At 51.7% G+C, this 18,941-nt stretch overlaps 1 protein-coding gene and 1 pseudogene across 6 annotated transcripts in view; both read left to right on the plus strand.

Moving 5' to 3' along the window:
* Nucleotides 1-4,073: 4,073 nt before the first annotated feature.
* The window catches only part of PKNOX1 (PBX/knotted 1 homeobox 1), a 49,631-nt gene continuing 34,763 nt past the window's right edge, over nt 4,074-18,941 (plus strand). For 2 of the 6 annotated variants that reach the window (XM_036850513.1, XM_036850512.1), the window contains exon 1: nt 4,094-4,225. The gene's annotated coding sequence lies outside the window, so the exon portion shown is untranslated. Of the gene's footprint in view, nt 4,226-8,111; nt 8,841-13,159; nt 13,368-18,941 lie in introns of those variants that run through there. The other 4 variants (XM_036850508.1, XM_036850511.1, XM_036850506.1 and 1 more) reach the window with 4 other exon arrangements.
* On the plus strand, nt 13,380-13,973 carry LOC118894345 (annotated as a pseudogene).

Genomic DNA, 18,941 nt, shown 5'->3' on the forward strand with positions numbered 1-18,941 from the left:
TCTATTTCCCAAGATTGATAAGTGTATTTATATTCCTTTTATTATTATATAAATGTACGGATATGCTATCTGCTCCCTTGCAGATAGATAATGTTTCATAATAAAAAAGTTACACAATTAAAAAAAAAGGGGGCTCAGGCGTGAAGAACCGTGGGTCCTCCAGTCTCGGCCCTGGGCACCTACTGTGTGCTGGGAGCCTTCCACACGCAGCTCATTGCCTCCTCTGCAGAATCCCCTGAGAGATGTACGACGGTCCCCACTGAAGGCAGGGAGCTGGATCTCAGGGAGGTCAAGTGGCCTCATCCACATTCACATGGCAAGTGGCAAAGCCAGACCCCACCCCCAGCACTGTGGACTGCAAGCCCAGGGCTCTTCTGGCTATACCACAGTGCTCTCTTTTACACAGAAAAAGAAATACCACGTGGGTGGGCCCTAAGATGGTCCTGGGGGATCCTCTCTTCCTGGTGTTTGTGTCTTCCTGTGACCCCCTCCCCTTGTGTGTGGGCAGGACCTGAGACTTGCTTCTAACCAATAGAATAGACAAGGGTGATGGGAAGATGCTTCTGGGATTACTTTACATAACACTGTAACTTCTGTCTGCCTAGCAGACTCTATTCCTTGCTGGCTTGGACAAAGCAAGCTGCTGTGTTCCTCTCTGGACAGGTCCATGTGGCAAGAAACTGAAGGGGCCTCCAGCCAAGAGCCAGCAAGGACCTGAGGCCCTCAGTCCATCTGCCCACAACAATGTGCACTTGGAAATGGATCCTTCCCCAGTCAAGCCTTCAATGAGACGCCAGCCCTGAGGGCCACTCGTGACAGGCCCTGAGGCAGAGGACCCAGTCAAGACACGCCCAGATTCCTGACCCACAGAAATTTGAGATAATGTATGTTGTTTTCAGACACTAAGTTTGGGATAATTTGTTATGAAGCAATAGATAACCAATACACCATGCCTTAGAAGTACTCGTTCATGCATTCAACAAATATTTACTTGCCAAGCACTAGTACAGGTGCTCGGCATACATCAGTGAACAAAACAGAGTAAAATTCTTGTTCTCCTGGACCGTAGATTCTAGTGTTTATGTGTGTGTGTGTTGGGGGTGGGAGTGTTGGACGATAGACATAATAAACAAGTTACATGGTTATACAGTTACATCATATGTTACGTGTATCTACACAAGTACCACAGAGGAGGAAGCAGGGTGAGGAGGACAGGGAATGGGTTGGGAGTTTGCAATTTTAAACCTCTTTTGAGAAAGTGATGTTGAGAAAGATTTCAGGGAGTGAGGGAGAAAGCCATGCAGGTATCTTTGGGAAGAGTGCTTCAAGCACAGGGAATAGGCAGTGCAAAGGCCCTGAGGCTGAATCACGCTTGCAGAGAGCAAGGAGCTGCAAGGTGGCAGACTGGAACAGAGTGGGTGACGGGAAGGGTGGTGGGAGCTGAGGTCAGAAGTGCAGAGGGGAGACAGATCCGGGAGATCCTCAGGGGCTCTGCAAGGACTTTGCTTTTGCTCTGAATGAGATGGGTAACACTCGGAGGGGTTGAGCACAGCAGTGATGAGGTCTGACGTATTTTTAAAAGGATCATCCCCTACTCATCGCTGGTGACTTCCTGCTCACCTATGCAAACTGAAGCAGCTTACACATCAGCCACACTGGCCGCCATAACAAGCCAAGAGACTTGCCCTTATTTTTAGGTGTTTTTCTCACTCGTTCTTCTTACCAAAGCCCCAGATCCCAGCCATCCTCTGAGGATGGCCCAAGCCCTGCCTGCCCCCGTCACCTCCTCCAGCCTTCACCCCTTCTCCCCCACACAGTGCAGCTCCCCACACCCCATCTGGGCTGCCACAGGCTTTGTGCACTGGCTCATAAGCTCCGCCAGGCAGGGTCCAGGGCTCACCTTTCTCCTACATTCTCCCCAACCCGCTTCAGCTTGACACAGGGCTGCACAGAGCGGGGCTCTGTCAGGCTGGCTGGCACCTTGGCAGAGTTCTTTCTGCCTTTCCCTGTGGGTCCCTCAAAGCGCTCCTCCGCCTCCCTGCCTGCCCCCACCTACTGCGCCCTCCCCTCCTGGCCTCACAGCACCTACTGTCATCTGGATAGTTCTATGAAGAATTATACGAGGCTTTTCATTTCACACACCTAGACGTGGTCCTTGGGAAAATAGTAGCAAATCTTTATAAAAAAGAAATTGGAAGGAAAGTAATCAGAAGAGCTGCTTGTGCACAAACGTTCCTTTTCTGCTAATAAACGGCCCTGGTGCCAATACTAGGGGGCAGGCTGTGGAGGGAGGCAAACGGAAGCAAAGGAAGCCTTGCCCTCCGTGACCCCACTTCTACCTCATTTTGAATTATTTTTCCTAAAGAGGGCCCCCGAATGTGTGAGCCTTAGAGCCGCAAACCTGGAGGGGATCACTGACGGCACTTGCAGCTCTTCCTCTTTTCTGGAGATGGCCCTGTAGAGAGAAGGAAAGGAAGGGCGGGCGGATCATGGGGGGCACGGGTAGAGGAGACCAGGCGCAGAGGCCAGACTGGGGTGCAGGGCCTGGGCCCCATCTGCCTGGTGACTTGTACCTGGCTATGAGGGGGCTGCACACCCCCAGGTCTTCCTGGTCCGAGACCCCTGCTGCCTCACACACTTGATGGGAACCAGGTGAAAGCTTCAGCCCTGGGCCAGCACTCGGATGAGGCCAGCGAGGCCAGGGCTGCTGCACCGCGCCTGCGACCAGGGCAGACGGTTGGGCCCGAGCTTCGTGTAATGCTCTGCTGTCCCTGCCTTAAAATTCTTAATAAAAAAAAAAATTTCTTAATAACTTTTGAACAAGGGACTTGCATTTCCATTTTGCACTGGGCCCTGCACATATAGGTAGCCGGTCTGCATCACTGAGATTTTGGGGTCCCCTCCCTCCAACTTTCCACTGGTCAGTGGCTCACTGGCCTCCCCCGAGCCCAGGCGCTGCTACAACCTACTCTCTGGAAAACAGAGCCGTTCTGCAGGGCCACACAGACTGTCTGTGGCTTCCTGGTGTTGGTGGAACCCTGAAGACTTAGAGGAGGGATGTCCTGACGAGCTGTTCACAACTGAACCCACCCCAGGCACCTTCCAGCCACGTGTTCCCGTCCTGGGTCGGCTTCCTCCCGGAGCAGCGCGGGAGCCCTTCTCCAGACAGCGATCGCACACAGGAGGAAGGTTTCTGCAAAAATGGACAGTCGGCCAAGCCCCGTGCCTCTGCACTAGGGAAGGCCTGCCCTTCCCTTAACGTCTAGGAGCGCACGGCCACCGGCGGGGCCCGCGGGCGCAAGGCAGCACCGCCTTTTAAAGTCCACCTTGAAATACGGACCACACTTTTCGGGTCGCTCTAAGGGAGGCCACTCTACCTGCAGACGGGGCCTTGCGTGGATCAGCGGGGGACAGGTGCCTGAGGGCAGAGCGCGAGACCAGAGGCGAGCGTGTTGCGGTGGCTGGAGCCCGGACCAGGGCTAAGGCCGCCCGAGGTCAGGCGGGTCTCTGGGCACAGCCGCCGCGCTCGGGACGCACGTGCGCATCCGCGGGGAAGAAAGCGGGGGGCTGCCGCGGGCCTGTACACAAAGAGGGCGCCGCGCAGAGTAGGGGGCTGGGCGCCAAACGCCCGCGCGGCCCGGCCTCCGAGGGCAGCCCGGAGATGGCCGGGCCCCGCGGCGCCCGGGCGCGCGAAGAGGACCCGAAGCTCCTCCCGCGGATGGTACAGCCCGCCCTCCCCGCCGGATCCTCGTGGATGGTCTCGCCCAGCCGAGCCCCACCACACACCTCCCCCGGCCGCTGAGGAGTGAGCGGAGGGGGCGTGGCGCGCGCAGGCCACGCCCCCATCTGCGTAGTATTGAGGCGGGGCTCGCGGCCAGCGGGGTGGGCCTCTCCTCGTGCCGCGGCGCGGCGGTCGTGGGCGGGGCCCGACTGGGGAGCGAGGCGGGGGTGGGGTCGGCCGCCGCCAGCCCCCGGCTCACTCTCCGCCCCCGGCGCGCAGGCCCCGCCCCCGGCCGCCGCGGCGCCGGGACGGGGCGGGGCCCGGGCCCGGAAGGCCCCGCCCCCTCTGTGAATATTGATGCGGCGCGCGTCGGCGTCGCCCTCCTCCCATTGAGCGAGGCTGTGTCGCGTGGCCCAGCGTCGGCGTGACGGTTGGACGCGGGCGCGGCACTGCGGGTCCCGATTGCTGCAGCCGCTTGTCAGTGTGATGAAGATTGGCACCCAGGTAAGCTGTCACTCAACCGCTCTGCCGCCGCCGCCGCTCCGCCGCCCCGTCACTATCAATCACGCCGGCCTGCAGGCGCCGCGGCCGCCGCCCCGCCGCCGCTGCCCGGGTCTCCGCGGCTTGCCGCCGCCCGGGAGGGCCGCGCCAGACCCGCCGCCCGGGGCAGGGGGCGGGGAGGGGGCGCGGGTGGGGGAGGGGAGCCGCGGCCGCGGGGAGGGGCGCTGTCCGCCGGGCCGGCGCGGGGGCGCGCCCCGCTTGTTTTTCGGTGTGGGCTTAGGGACGCGGAAATTTCTGGAAGGCTCCGCCGCCGCCGCCGCGCGGGGCCAGTGGTGAGGCGCGCGCTCCTAACCGTCCCTCTCGGAGCGCGGCGCGCACCCCTGCGCGGGCGGGGCAGGGGGAGCGGGGGCGCGCGGCGGGGGCGGGGCCCAGGCTGAGGAGGCGCGCGGGGGCGGGGCCGGGAGCGGGCGCGCGCGGTGGCGGGGCCGGCGTCGCCGGGGCGGCGGCGGTGCTCCGGGGGTCCCCGAGGCCCTGCGGTGGCCGCCGCCGAGTCCGAGGCTGGGAGGGAGACGGGTGCCCGGTGTCTGGAATGAGTGACAAATGCGTCGCGAGTAATAAACGGCCGATGTGAAGTAGAGGCCTGGGCGCGTCGGGCACGGTCCGGCCGCTCGCTGGAATTCCACATTCCTTTAGAAAAAGATCGTGAGTCACTTCAGAAAAGGCAGGGAGCGTTAGTCTGCTTTATATCATCGTCGGGGCTGTTGAAACGCTGTTTTGTTAGCGGTTCCGAGCCTCGGCCAGCCAGGTTCTCCTTCGTGAAGTTTGACTCCTAGAATGCGTCTCAGTGCGTGCTGCTGGGGTCGGAGCCCCGGGCGGGGGCGGGGCGGACGGGGGGGGGCGGGTAAGGGCAGAAGGCAGATCCTTGCGGGGGAGGGGGGATACCTATACATGCGCGAATATGCATTTGGTAAATTTGATCGCACACGTGCAACCATCCAGGATAGATTTGCCATTCGTAAGGGGGTTGAAATTAATTTTGATTCCAAGACTTAGTTTTTAATAGAAACTACTGGTGTTTCCTTAGGAAGGGAGTGCTTTCTACTTTATGGTAAATGAAACCCTCAGCTTTCGTTGGGTATACTTGTATGATTTTTCCTGACATACTGAAAAGGGATTTATGTATTTATATAATACATAATTTTATATAATGTATTCTGAATATTGTATGGAAGAATCGAAGTGAAATGTAAAAATTTTGCCAGTACAGTTATTGGTGATACTCTCAAATGTAGTTGCGCATGCATTTGGAAGATGGCTCACTGACTCAAATCTGCCTTGCATCATTTTTTTTCTTAATTTACCGAGCGTGGAGAATGGTATGTAGATCGTTTAGTTACAGTATTTGGTTGAATCAGCAGTGCAGGGTTGTGTGATGTTGACTGACACAGGGCTTTCGGAAGGCAGCAGTGGAAGGACCCTTCCTGCTTCAGAGATTTACAAGTGGGAATTGAAATATGGTAGGTGAAATATGACTCGGAAGATTAACGTTCTATGCTGAGGATTTAAGTGTCAGCACTAATGGAACTGGGTGTAAACAGCTGTCCTCTAGTGTACTACATTTACATTTCTGTATCAGTGTGTTGTAACTTTAGGAAAGTATCACTTAGGATTAGTGAAAGGTTAACATTCTGGTTGTAACTTTCGCTCTTGTTTCAAACTAACTGAAACTGTTTCGAAGAAAACCTTGAAACTTCTGGACTGATGCAAATCATGCGCCCCAGGGGACATTTCCCTGCGCTCTGCTGGCCTCCAGACTCCTCCTCTCCTCCTCCTACAAACGGTTTAGAAAAAATAAGAGAGGATCAAGAAGAGAACCTATTACACTGAAATACAGTTATCAAAATATTGAACCAAACTGGTGATAAATTTCTTTACATGCTTTTTATTAGCTCACTTAGTAACAGATTGAACACTGGCTCTAATAATTTCTTTTTGAGTATATGATGCTAATGCTTTGTGAAAATACCTGTGGTTTCTGTTGGCGAAGAAGTCACAGGTGCTCTTCAGGATTTCATGTCTACCGGTGGAATTGAATGAGTGTTAAATTGCAGCCAGATGTTATTGCAAATAAAGATGTGATTTTTTTTCTCATTCAGGTTCACAGAGACCAAGTTAAGAACCTCTGCACTGGAAGGCTGTTTACTCTCAGCCCATCCCTTAGGAGGAATATGTATGTGCCTCCTTTTTCCTTCCTCAAATGCTTATACTGATGGCAAGGGTGATGAGGAAGTACAAACAGTGCAGCCGAGGGAACCCAAAGCTTCACAGTATGGGGTCATAGTGGGGTGAGGCCACGTGGGGTTACTGCCTGACACCGGTTGTGACGACTCCCAACTGTGATGGGTTACTGTTCTGTCTTGTACAATCTGTTCAGGAAGACGTGGAAAGAGAAATACAGTGTAGAAAAGGTTCAGTTTGGAAATTGTTAGAATAAACATTCAAGGGCCGGAGGCATGGTTTTTGGTTGGAAAGGCCTGGCTGCAGAGGCTATCAGATGAGGCCCCTCCGGCCGTGTTGTCTGCCCTCCAGCGAGAGGACAGGCTGCCTAGCTGCTGGGTGCCCTCGCCGGCAGCCGTGCCTGCTGTCGCTGTGTCAGCCCCACTGGTCTAGTCACTGTTTCTGGGAGTTTCACTCACAGAGGGCCTGGTACTGACCCAGCAGACCTGCTGTCTGACAAGGTGGTTTCAGGCTCCTGATGCAGAAGCACTGTGGCCCTGAGGATGTGTCTGGGGGACCTGGGGAGGGGACAGAGCAGCTGCTTCATTCCATGTAGGATTCCTTGGGGAAAGAAAGGGTCCTACAGCTTTGTCAGAATCTTGAAAAAGTACTGATCAGTCAGGTTGCAGGATTGAGGGCCGGGAGTTAGTGAACCTTTCAGATGCCCTTTGCCTTGGGTCTTCCCTTCAGTGTTGGCGTGTGCTCGTCCTGACGGGTCCGGCAGCAGGCCTTGTCATCCCTCCCCTCAGGGTGAGCTGCTAAGTATGCGGTGATGCGCTCCTGTCTGGGGGATTATTTCTGTTCAGGGCGACCCTGCCACCCAAATGGTGTGTGTCCTTTGGTGTAACCTCTGGCCTAGCAGAGCCTTGTCGGGGACAGGCTGCAGGGCACGTGGTGGGAAATGCCTTTACCGTTTGCGTCTGTCTTTGATGGATGCCTGGCTGTTGCAGTCAGGCCCCAGGACGGCAGGGAGCGGGCTGACTTCAAGTCCAGGGGTTCAAGGTCACACAGGGGTAAGGAAACAAGGGATCCAGCGGGGTCCAGGGGTTCAAGGTCACACAGGGATAAGGAAGCAAGGGATCCAGCGGGGCCCAGGGGTCCAGGGTCACACAGGGGTAAGGAAACAAGGGATCCAGCGGGGTCCAGGGGTTCAAGGTCACACAGGGATAAGGAAACAAGGGATCCAGCGGGGCCCAGGGGTTCAAGGTCACACAGGGGTAAGGAAACAAGGGATCCAGCGGGGCCCAGGGGTCCAGGGTCACACAGGGGTAAGGAAACAAGGGATCCAGCGGGGTCCAGGGGTTCAAGGTCACACAGGGGTAAGGAAACAAGGGATCCAGCGGGGTCCAGGGGTTCAAGGTCACACAGGGATAAGGAAACAAGGGATCCAGCGGGGTCCAGGGGTTCAAGGTCACACAGGGATAAGGAAACAAGGGATCCAGCGGGGTCCAGGGGTCCAGGGTCACACAGGGGTAAGGAAACAAGGGATCCAGCGGGGTCCAGGGGTCCAGGGTCACACAGGGGTAAGGAAACAAGGGATCCAGCGGGGTCCAGGGGTCCAGGGTCACACAGGGATAAGGAAACAAGGGATCCAGCGGGGTCCAGGGGTTCAAGGTCACACAGGGATAAGGAAACAAGGGATCCAGCGGGGTCCAGGGGTCCAGGGTCACACAGGGATAAGGAAACAAGGGATCCAGCGGGGTCCAGGGGTCCAGGGTCACACAGGGATAAGGAAACAAGGGATCCAGCGGGGTCCGGGGGTTCAAGGTCACACAGGGATAAGGAAACAAGGGATCCAGCGGGGTCCAGGGGTCCAGGGTCACACAGGGATAAGGAAACAAGGGATCCAGCGGGGTCCGGGGGTCCAGGGTCACACAGGGATAAGGAAACAAGGGATCCAGCGGGGCCCGGGGGTCCAGGGTCACACAGGGATAAGGAAACAAGGGATCCAGCGGGGCCCGGCGGCCAGCCTGGTCTTGACCCCCCCGTTCGCTCCCACTGAAGTGGAGGCGCTCTTAGCCGCTGGCTGCTTCTGCAGCTGTCTGCTGCGTGTTCTCCGTTTCCCAGCTCTGCCCACCTCACCCTCTTCCTGCTTCCCAGCGCACATCCTGGAGACAGGGTGACAGCTCTCTCACCTTCCACCATGTCCCCCAGGTGCTGACCTGGGCGCTAGGGGCTCCTGGTCCCTGCGCTCTCCCCAGGGAGCGGTGGGCTCCTTTCAGCAGGGTCTGCAGTGGTGGGTGGGGTCACTCGGAAGGGACTGTGGATGGTAGGAATTGTGATCGCAGCTTCCTGAACAGTCTGATCGGACTTGCAGAGATAACGCCTTCACGAGAGTTTGGTAAGCCCTCACTGTATGTCACACGTTGTCTGAGACATTTTACCAAAGTTTGTATTTTTTTTGCATTAAAAAAAATCAAGAATTTAACTTCGTGATAGTCTAAGTTCAGTCATGTGTTTGTGTACAGTTTTTTTAAAAACATACGTGGGCTTCCCTGGGGGCACAGTGGTTAAGAATCCGCCTGCCAATGCAGGGGACACGGGTTCGAGCCCCGGTCTGGGAAGATCCCACGTGCCGCGGAGCAACTAAGCCCGTGAGCCACAACTACTGAGCCTGCGCTCTGGAGCCCGCAAGCCACAGCTACTGAGCCTACGTGCCACAACTAGTAAAAGCCCGTGCACCTAGAGCCCGTGCTCCGCAACAAGAGAAGCCACTACAATGAGAAATGAGAAGCCCGCGCACCACAACGAAGAGTAGCCCCCGCTCGCCGCAACTGGAGAAAGCCCACGCGCAGCAACGAAGACCCAACGCAGCCAAAAATAAATAAATAAATAGTTTTTAAAAACAGAACCCTATAAAACAAATACTTATTTCAGCACAATTTATTGCAGCCTACGTGAAACACCCCTGTGATCCTCTACGGCAGGCATTCAAAGCTGGGGCCCCGCTGACATTTGGGGCTGGGTACTTCGTGTCCTGTGCATTGTGGGATTTTAGTAGACACCAGAGGGACCCCCACCCCCAGTTGTGACGACCAAAAACGTCTTCGGATATCGCCAAGTGTTCCCTGGGGGACAGAAATCCCCCCTGGTTGAGAAGTACTGACCTAGAACAGCATTTCCCAAAATGCCTTGTGTGGAACCCGAGTTTAATGGGATAGGCATAAATTTTTACAGATTGATCGGTTCAGCTCCTTTGAGTTGTGTTTTTAGTCAGTGTTACTACGTATGTTTTCATGTATTTACATAATCGACACATTTCTCATTTTAAATATTTGCCTACAATCTCTGTTTTCTGGCTGTGCCCGATGTTGTGAAGCCTTTCAAGCATTTAGGTCTTGTTGTTTCCCGGGTTTATTTGATCATCCTCTGGGCTGCCAAGCTGAGCGCCAGCCCGATCAGGATAGGGATGGTGCTGCCAGGCCTGCGTCCATGGTGCTCTGTCCCTGAGCTCAGACAGCGCCCTAGGGAGAAAGATTGTCCCATGAGAGAGCCCTGGCCTTGAAGGGTTGGGGTTCCTGTTTTTCCTACAACGTATTCATTGACCGTTAATAGCAAGTATATCATGAAAGTGTTAAATATCAGTTTTTAATGATGCCAGTGATATGGTCCTAAAAGCAAAGATGTGGTGTGAATTTAAATTCTAGCAGCCGTGAAAGGCCGTTCAGCTCAGAATTTACTGAAATAGATTCTGAAACCATTAAACACCTTTGTTGTTAGAATTTTGCTGTGTCTCTTGTGGACATAGGTGGTTGGCTTGGAAATATTTTGGGGAGATAGATTTTAACAGGATTTAACATCTGATTTTATTTGAATATTAAACTTCAAGTGGTACCTCCCAAAACCTTGCTTGAAAAATAAAGTGATCTCTTGATAAACGTTTTCCTCAGAATGAGTTCTTGACTGAACACCTCCCTGGGATGGGACATGGAGCCAGGATAGAAGGCAGGGGACATTTGGCTGGTGTTCTCGAGTGGCAGTCACCTCAACCCTTCCACACACAGAATGAAAATTGATTGCACTGTAGTGACGTACAGCTGGTGTCCTGCAAGGTGTCTTGGAAAGGATCTGTTTTTTAAAATTTATTTAATTTATTTATTTAATTTTGGCTGTGTTGTGTCTTCGTTTCTGTGCGAGGGCTTTCTCTAGTTGCGGCGAGTGGGGGCCACTCTTCATCGCGGTGCGCGGGCCTCTCACTATCGTGGCCTCTCTTGTTGCGGAGCACAGGCTCCAGACACTCAGGCTCAGTAATTGTGGCTCACGGGCTTAGCTGCTCCGTGGCATGTGGGATCCTCCCAGACCAGGGCTCGAATCCGTGTCCCCTGCATTCACAGGCAGATTCTCAACCACTGCGCCACCAGGGAAGCCCAGGATCTGTTTTTTTTTGAATATAGAATTTTGAGAGTCTTGGCTTCCTTGACAGCTTTCTTAGCTTTATTAATACACAGGTTTGGTTTAGAAAAGGATCATCAATTAAATGTTTTGGGAAAGATAAGTAACTGCCCCCCAAAATCTAGAGATATAGTTTGTATTGTCTCTCAGCCCTTTTCTGGCTTCGTAACCAGCTCTCACAGCCACTAAGACTGAAATTACCCCAGAATTTCCTGCGTTTCTCGGTTAGTGGAATTGGTGGAACTCTTAGAGCAGCTTCTGAGAGCAGCTGGGGAGGTGCCCTGCTGGGAAACTGGAGCCTAGCTGGGTGGGCCTGGCAGCCTGGGAGGGAGGGGGCTGCTTGGACGCACCAGCATGTGTGTAGATAAAATGAAAAGTGCAAGAGACTTGACATCACCAAAACTGAGAGAGTGCACTGTAGCTGGGGTTATATTTGTCAAGTATAACATGCCTCTTGGGACAGCTAAACTTTAGGCCTGGGATTGGCAAACTACAGGCCTATGGGCCATGTCCCACTGTGGCCTGTTTTTGTACAGCACTAGAGCCATACATAGTACATTTTAGAGGAAAAAGAAGATGGGGACTTCCCTGGTGGCGCAGTGGTTAAGAATCCGCCTGCCAATGCAGGGGACACGGGTTCAAGCCCTGGTCCGGGAAGATCCCACATGCCGTGGAGCAACTAAGCCCGTGCGCCACAACTACTGAGCCCGCGCGCCTAGAGCCTGTGCTCCGCAATGAGAAGCCCGTGCACCGCAACGAAGAGTAGCTCCTGCTCGCAGCAACTAGAGAAGGCCCGCACGCAGCAATGAAGACCCAACGCAGCCAAAAATAAATAAATTAATAAATTAAAAAATAAATAAATAAAAAGGGATATGACTACAGATACGAAAATTTTACAAGTAAGAACATCCATGTACAATTTGATGGCAGTAAATTTGAAAAGCTGTGGATGGTTTATGAAGAAGATATAAATGATCAGAATTGACCTTGGAGGGACTTCCATGGTGACGCAGTGGATAAGACTCCGAGCTCCCAATGCAGGGGGCCCAGGTTCAATCCCTGGTTAGGGGACTGGATCCCACATGCATGCCGCTACTGAGAGTTTGCATGCCGCAGCTAAGGAGACTGCCTGCCACAACTAAGACCCGGTGCAACTAAATAAATAAATAAAATAGAATTGAACTTGGAGGAAGAAAACTTGTACAGACCAGCAACTTTAGATGAAATGGAGAAGGTAGTCAAGATTTATCTTTTTTTATTTTTTTTTTAGTAATTCTGTTTTAAAATTATTTATTTATTTATTTACGGCTGTGTTGGGTCTTCGTTGCGCACAGGCTTTCTCTAGTTGCGGCAAGTGGGGGCTACTCTTTGTTGTGGTGCATGGGCTTCTCATTGCGATGGCTTCTCTTGTTGCGGAGCACGGGCTCTAGAGGTGTGGGCTTCAGTAGTTGTGACATGCAGGCTCAGTAGTTGTGGCTCGTGGACTCTAGAGCGCAGGCTCAGTAGTTGTGGTGCATGGGCTTAGTTGCTCCATGGCATATGGGATCTTCCCGGACCAGGACTCGAACCCGTGTCCCTTGCGTTGGCAGGCGGATTCTTAACCACTGTGCCACCAGGGAAGTCCCAAGATTTATCATTTTAGAAAGGCACTGGCGTGAGTTAGATCAGACTTTCATGGAACAGATACTTACTGTGTTAAATGTAACAACCATTCACTAACAAAATTACTGTGCACCTGCTGTGTACCAGACATTGCGATGGTGGTGGGGAGTATGTATAATGGTGAACAAAAACAGACACGGCTCCTTCCTGCCAGGAAGTAGTAAAGGCACAAGTTAATCCAAGGCCCATCTGAATAATGTAAGATTACAGCTGTAGGAAGGACTGTAAAAGGGAGGCATGTTTTGCTCTGAGACCTGGGTCAGAGGTCAGGGGCAGCTCTTCTAAGATGGGGATGACTGATGTGAATGGTCCAGGGGAGCAGGAGTGGGCGAGGGGAGGAGGATTAGGGTGACCAGTCCAGAGGGGGGGTGGGAACTGTGCTCAGAGGCTTTGTGGGTTGGGGGAAGCCCAGGGCTCTGAAGAACCTGGAAGGGCCTGGTATGCTTGCGGTGCGTGTGGGGAGTGGGGTGATGGGGGCAGGGGAGGGAGGGGCACAGTAAGGACCCAGTCATGCTGCGTTAAAAGTTATGATCTGTATCTTGTAGGCAGTAGGAATCCTCTGAAGGGTTTTAAGTGGGTGTGTCTTGATCAGATTTGGGTTTCCAGAAGATCCCTTTGAAGACTTGGAAACACCCATGTCCACAGAGGGGCTGGAAAATAACTGCATTGAGTCTGCTGCACCTGTAGCACTCACTCTGCAGCTGTAAACAGGAGTGAAGGTGACGACAACCTGCTGTGAAGCATCTTTAGGATATGGTAAGTGCGAAAAGGAAGGCTCAGAGCTGAGAAGAGCACGCACTTTGATCTGAGAGAGGTGTCTAAATATTTGCTTATGATAAAAAAGCTTAAACCCCAGGCTAGTTAAAATGGGGTTCCTTATTGGAGAGGGAGGGGACAGGGTTATAGATTAGGTTTCTAAACGTGTCTTCTATAGTGAAAGTAAATCAAAAGGAGCGGGGAGGACTACCTAAAAATTAAAGCAAAATGAGTCAAAAGAACCTAACTAGGGCTCCCTTGCCTCCTTGCTTCCAAGATGGCCAAGAAAAGAAGGAAAAATGGTCATGCCAAAAGGGACCGAGGCCACGTGCAGCCTTTGGCTGCACCAGCTGTGCCCAGTGCATGCCCAAGAATAAGCCCATTAAGAAGTTCATCATTTGGAACATAGTAGAGGCCGAAGCCATCAGGGACTTTTCCGAAGCAAGTGTTTTCGACACCTGTGTGCTTCCCAAGCTATATGTGAAAGTACGTTACTGTGTGAGCACAGCATGGTAGTCGAGAATGGTTCTCGGGAAGCCGGAAGGATGGAACACTCCCACCCTGACTTAGACCTGCGGGTGCTGCCCCATGGCCTCCACCAAAGCCCAAGTAAGGAGCTAAGTCCTTAAAGACTGAAGAAATACTATTCTCTGAAAACACAATAACATGGAAAGTATACTTTAAAAAAAAAAAAGAAAAGAGGACTTCCCTGGTGGTCCAGTGGTTAAGAATCTGCCTGCCAATGCAGGGGACACGGGTTCGATCTCTGGTCTGGGAAGATCCCACATGTCCCAGAGCAACTAAGCCCCTGCACCACAACTACTGAAACTTGTGCACCTAGACCCCGTGCTCTGCAGCAAGGGAAACCACCACAATGAGAAGCACGCGAGCCACAACGAAAGAAGAGTAGCCCCCGCTCGCCACAACTAGAGAAAGCCCATACACAGCAACAAAGACCCAGCACAGCCAAAAAAAAAAAAAAAAACAAGAACCTAACTAGGAATTGAATTGGTGGCTTAAGTACACGGAGAATTATTATTTCCAGTGACTTCAAAACAAATTGGATTGTACATCTATCCTAGTGGGATAAATCCTAAAGACAAAGGAACTACAAAGAAATCTTAAACAATTTTTAGTACTTGTATTGTTAGTAGTAATATTCATGTTATTTTTGAAACTATATATATATATATATATATACACATACACACATATATAAAATGATAAATGTCATTATGTTACTGTCATTTGGAAATTATTTTCAGGGTAAGAAAAGAGATATACAAATATTAATTTGAAGTAAAGTAAATACCCTGTAATCCCAGATTTGAATTGGAGGTATCAGTGTTAATTTGTTTTTAAAAAATTTTTATGAGAAAACATTTCTTATCCCTGTCCATTGGAAAGGCTAGAAACAGTGACCAACCAGTAGCAATGAGCACACAGCGCCTAGATTGTGGTTTCTACGTATCATTTCCCATTGGAATCAAAGCCCCTTGGATCAGTGGCAAAGTCTGGGTTTGGCACAGAAAATAAACAATATGAGCCTGGAGTATCTCGCTTTACCTGAAAGCAAGAAAGCTATCAAGAATTACTAGAGTGTGTTAAAAGCTGTAGGAGGTAACTGAAGGGGCTTACATTGGAAAAAGATGGGATAATTTGGAACATCAGAAAATATATACATATATAAAAAAGCTGTACTTACTTTTTACATGTTTAAACCCATGAATCACAGCCTCACTGGTCACTATTCAGGAACGCTAGGGAATCAGCACGTTACTCTGAAAATTGATACCAGAGGGAAAGCAGCAAGCCTTAAGAAATCCCATCACTGGGGCTGCAGTGTGGAGAATGGACTTGGGGGTCGGGTGGGGTTGGGAAGAGTGGCCATGGGAGAGAGGTCCGGAGGCATTACTGGGAGCTCAGGGAATGGAGGTGTGATGGTTGGTGATTGTTTCTGTAAGCTTAGTTGTTGAATCAACACCAGATGGCTCTTCTCCAAAGTGAAATTCTGGAAAATAAACTTTACGGTTGTATTGGGGTCTTCATCGCCCAGCATTTCAACTCTTACATGCTCGCGGGTAGTATCGTTACCATGTGCTGGCAACATACGGTGGCTGCATCATGTATTTCTCATACATGTTGATCGGGCAGGAAGGAGGAGGAGTTCCTTTCCTTTTCAGTAATTGTTACGATATTTTGGAGATGTCTGACTTGCAAACCTTGGCTGTTACTGGGAGATGCCACTCCGTGCACTTAGCACCAGGCCATCATTTTCTTTAGACTCGTTAATGTTTGCAAAGCAGAGTTACCCATGTGTGCAGCGTTGAATGTTACATGACTGAAGGTCATTTGTGGTGTGTACCTACCTGATGGTTCACCTTCTTCATCCATTCTCTTAGTGTTTCCCGTTTTGAATGACACTATAATTCATAGATTGAATTGATGTAATTAACATTTGTAGGCATCAAAGTTGTCAGATTGTCAAACATTCGCCTGATTTCCTTGTGAGTTCTGCAGTTATCTTAGAAACGGTTGCCATAAAACAGACAGACTGCTGGTTATTTCTCCAGCAAAATTGGGTTTATTCGGGACCAACGAAGAATTGCAATCTGGGGTCTGCAACCACGGGGAGCCCGTGCAAGTCCCTGCGTGGCCAGGAGAGGAGAGCTCTTTTAAAGAGCTCTCGACTCTGGAGTCGAGAGTCTGCTAGAGGAATGGGGTCCATCCAGCGGCTTTTCACTGCTGGGCTGGGCTGGGACAGTGTCTCCTTGGCTGAGGCCTTGCCAGGCGGGAAGAAGACTCTGTCCACTTTCTGTCGGGCAGCCCTACCGTCGGGGCGTGGGAGTGCCCCTGCTGGCCTCCCAGCTCTGTTTAATTAAGGTTTCTGTTTATTAATTTTTACAAACAGAGTTCTATTGTGTTCTCTGAAATAGCACATAGAGGGAATGGCGGGGCCTGGGAGCCAGACAGATCGACTTCTCAGAGGCGCTCAACCTCTTGGTACCTGTCTCCTCGTCAGCAGTAGGAGGACGGCGCTCCAGAGGTTGCCGAGTGTCCGGTCCCTACCGGCGAGGGCACGGAAGGAGGACCACCTCATTCTGCTCACGGGCCTGTGCGCCAGGGATCTGGAAAGGGTGCGGTGGAAACGGCCCGTCTCTGCCCCGCAAGGTGGGGTCCTCAGCCAGGAGGACGGCGGGCCGGGGATGGCTTGGTGGCTGAGGGCTGGAGTCTTTTGGAGGGGTTTTCTCAAATCTGGAAGTTGGTGCTGCCTGTTCGCTGGGACGTGAGCTGGGCTGTTGACCAGAGCACCTCTGAGTGGACTCCCGCTGTGGCCTGGGCTTCCTCACAGTGAGCGCAGGGGGCGCTCTGTTTAGTCAGACTTCTTACTTCTCGGGGCTCCAGAAGTGAGTGTCCCAGTGAACACAGCCCTGGAGTCACACAGCGTTGCTCCGATGCGCTCTCCTGGTCCCCAGCAAGTCACTGAGTGTAGGCCACGTTGGAGAGGAGGGGACAAAGACCCCCATCCCGGGAGGAGTGTCAGAGTTTGGGGATGTGCTCTAAAAGTGCCTCACTTGGGTCTGGACGTATATAGACCCCGGGAAGATATCTCCTCCCTCGTTTTCCTTCCTGCCCTCACTAAGCCCCGCTGTGACGCTGGCAGTGCAGAATGAAGATGGAGCCTCCTGGACCGGTTCTCTGTGTGTCTCTGCGTTAGCGTGGGCCGCGTAAGCAGGGACCGTGGTGCGGAGCTCGGCTCCTGCAGGAGTTCTGCTTTGCCGCCCAGGTCGCCGGGAGTCCGCGTGGCCGTGGCTAAGCGGGAACGCGTGGTTGACCACATGCAGCGTGTGGGGAGAAGCACCAAGCCCCGGTTCACCAGCACTTTGCAGCAACTGATTGAGTTCAGAGAGGTGTTTGTAAAAGCATCAGAATTCCAAAGCTTTTTGCATCTGTGGTGCTTTTCCTTCCAGCCCTGACGAGTCCAGTGTCTCATTTCTGCTGTTCCATTGGCCTGTTTACCTGTTCTTGTGACGTTACCCACTTCTTAGTTGTTCCTTGTGGCCTTGTAGGATATTTTGAAATCTTTTGAGTTTTTCAAAAACAGCAGGAATCTTGATTGGGATTGCATCTGCGCGTGCTGAGAAAAACCAGTAGACTCTCCATAAGCTGTTAGAAATGTTGGCGGGTACAAGGTTAGCCTGCGCAGACTGGGGGCGTTCTTACCCAGCAGTCCACCAGAAAGTACAGTGACAATGAGATACTTTTGACAGTAGCAAGAAAAACCATGAAGTGTTTCAGGATTAATTAATCAGGACTACAGAAGACCTCCACAGAGAGGACCATCAACTTTTTTTTTAAAAATAAATTTATTTATTTATTTTTTATTTTTGGCTGCGTTGGGTCTTCGTTGCTGTGCGCAGGCTTTCTCTAGTTGCGGCGAGTGGGGGCTGCTCTTCGTTGCAGTGTGTGGGCTTCTCATTGTGGTGGCTTCTCTTGTTGCGGAGCACGGGCTCTAGGCACGCGGGCTTCAGTAGTTGTGGCACGCGGGCTTCAGTAGTTGTGATGCACGGGCTTAGTTGCTCCGCAGCATGTGGGATCTTTCCGGACCAGGGCTCGAACCCGTGTCCCCTGCATTGGCAGGCGGATTCTTAACCACTGCGCCACCAGGGAAGTCCCTGGACCATCAAACTTAATAAAGGGTGTAGGAGAGGACCCCACGCTCTTGGTACTAGAGAGCTGTCTCTTCTCCCCACGTTAATACCCAAATACTTTTTCAACATTGTTATAAAATTGTTTCTTGACAGCAGGGACTGTGTTTGGTTTGCTGCTCCATCCCCAGCATTTAGAGCAGAGCTTGGCCCAGAGAAGACTTTCAGTAAACATTTGTGGATTGAAAGGCACAGTTACGTGCACAGCAGATTGTGTGCCCTGCTTTTCCACTTGACAGCACCCATGAGCCTTCTTCCTTGGACTTAACCTTCATGTTCGTGATTGATGGTCGGAACCGTAATGGATTTCACCATTCCCCTATGGATGGCGTGTAGGTTCTGTTTCTCTTTTCTATCAATGTGGATAAGAAACATTATTTGCCTCTGACTTTCTTGCCATGAGATTTTTTTTTTTTTTTTAACAAATGACTTCATTCTTTTTTAAAAAATTTACTTATTTTATTTTTGGCTGTGTTGGGTCTTCGTTGCTGCATGCGGGCTTTCTCTAGTTGTGGTGAGCAGGGGCTACTCTTCGTTGCGGTGTGCGGGCTTCTCATAGCGGTGGCTTCTCTTGTTGAGGAGCACAGGCTCTAGGCGTGCAGGCTTCAGTAGTTGTGGCTCACGGGCTGTAGAGCACAGGCTCAGCAGTTGTGGCGCACGGGCTCAGTTGCTCCGCTTGCCATGAGTTTTTAATGCCCTTTGAAATGAGGCTTTTGAGGTCTTCTCTTTTGAGAAGAGATTATTTGAGGTTATTTTAAAATCAACCTTTATTAAGGCTACAAAGCTACAGGCCTGTTTTTTTCTCTATGCTTTTATGTTAGAATTTGTAGATTTCATTTTTCTCTTTATAAGTTTAGTAAATTTTGATCTTTCACCCATAAGACAGCCTTTGATCAACTCAAGATGATCAGACTACATGTACC

Source organism: Balaenoptera musculus, chromosome 4 (assembly GCF_009873245.2).
Source record: "Balaenoptera musculus isolate JJ_BM4_2016_0621 chromosome 4, mBalMus1.pri.v3, whole genome shotgun sequence".
Classification (NCBI taxonomy): Eukaryota; Metazoa; Chordata; class Mammalia; order Artiodactyla; family Balaenopteridae; genus Balaenoptera; species Balaenoptera musculus.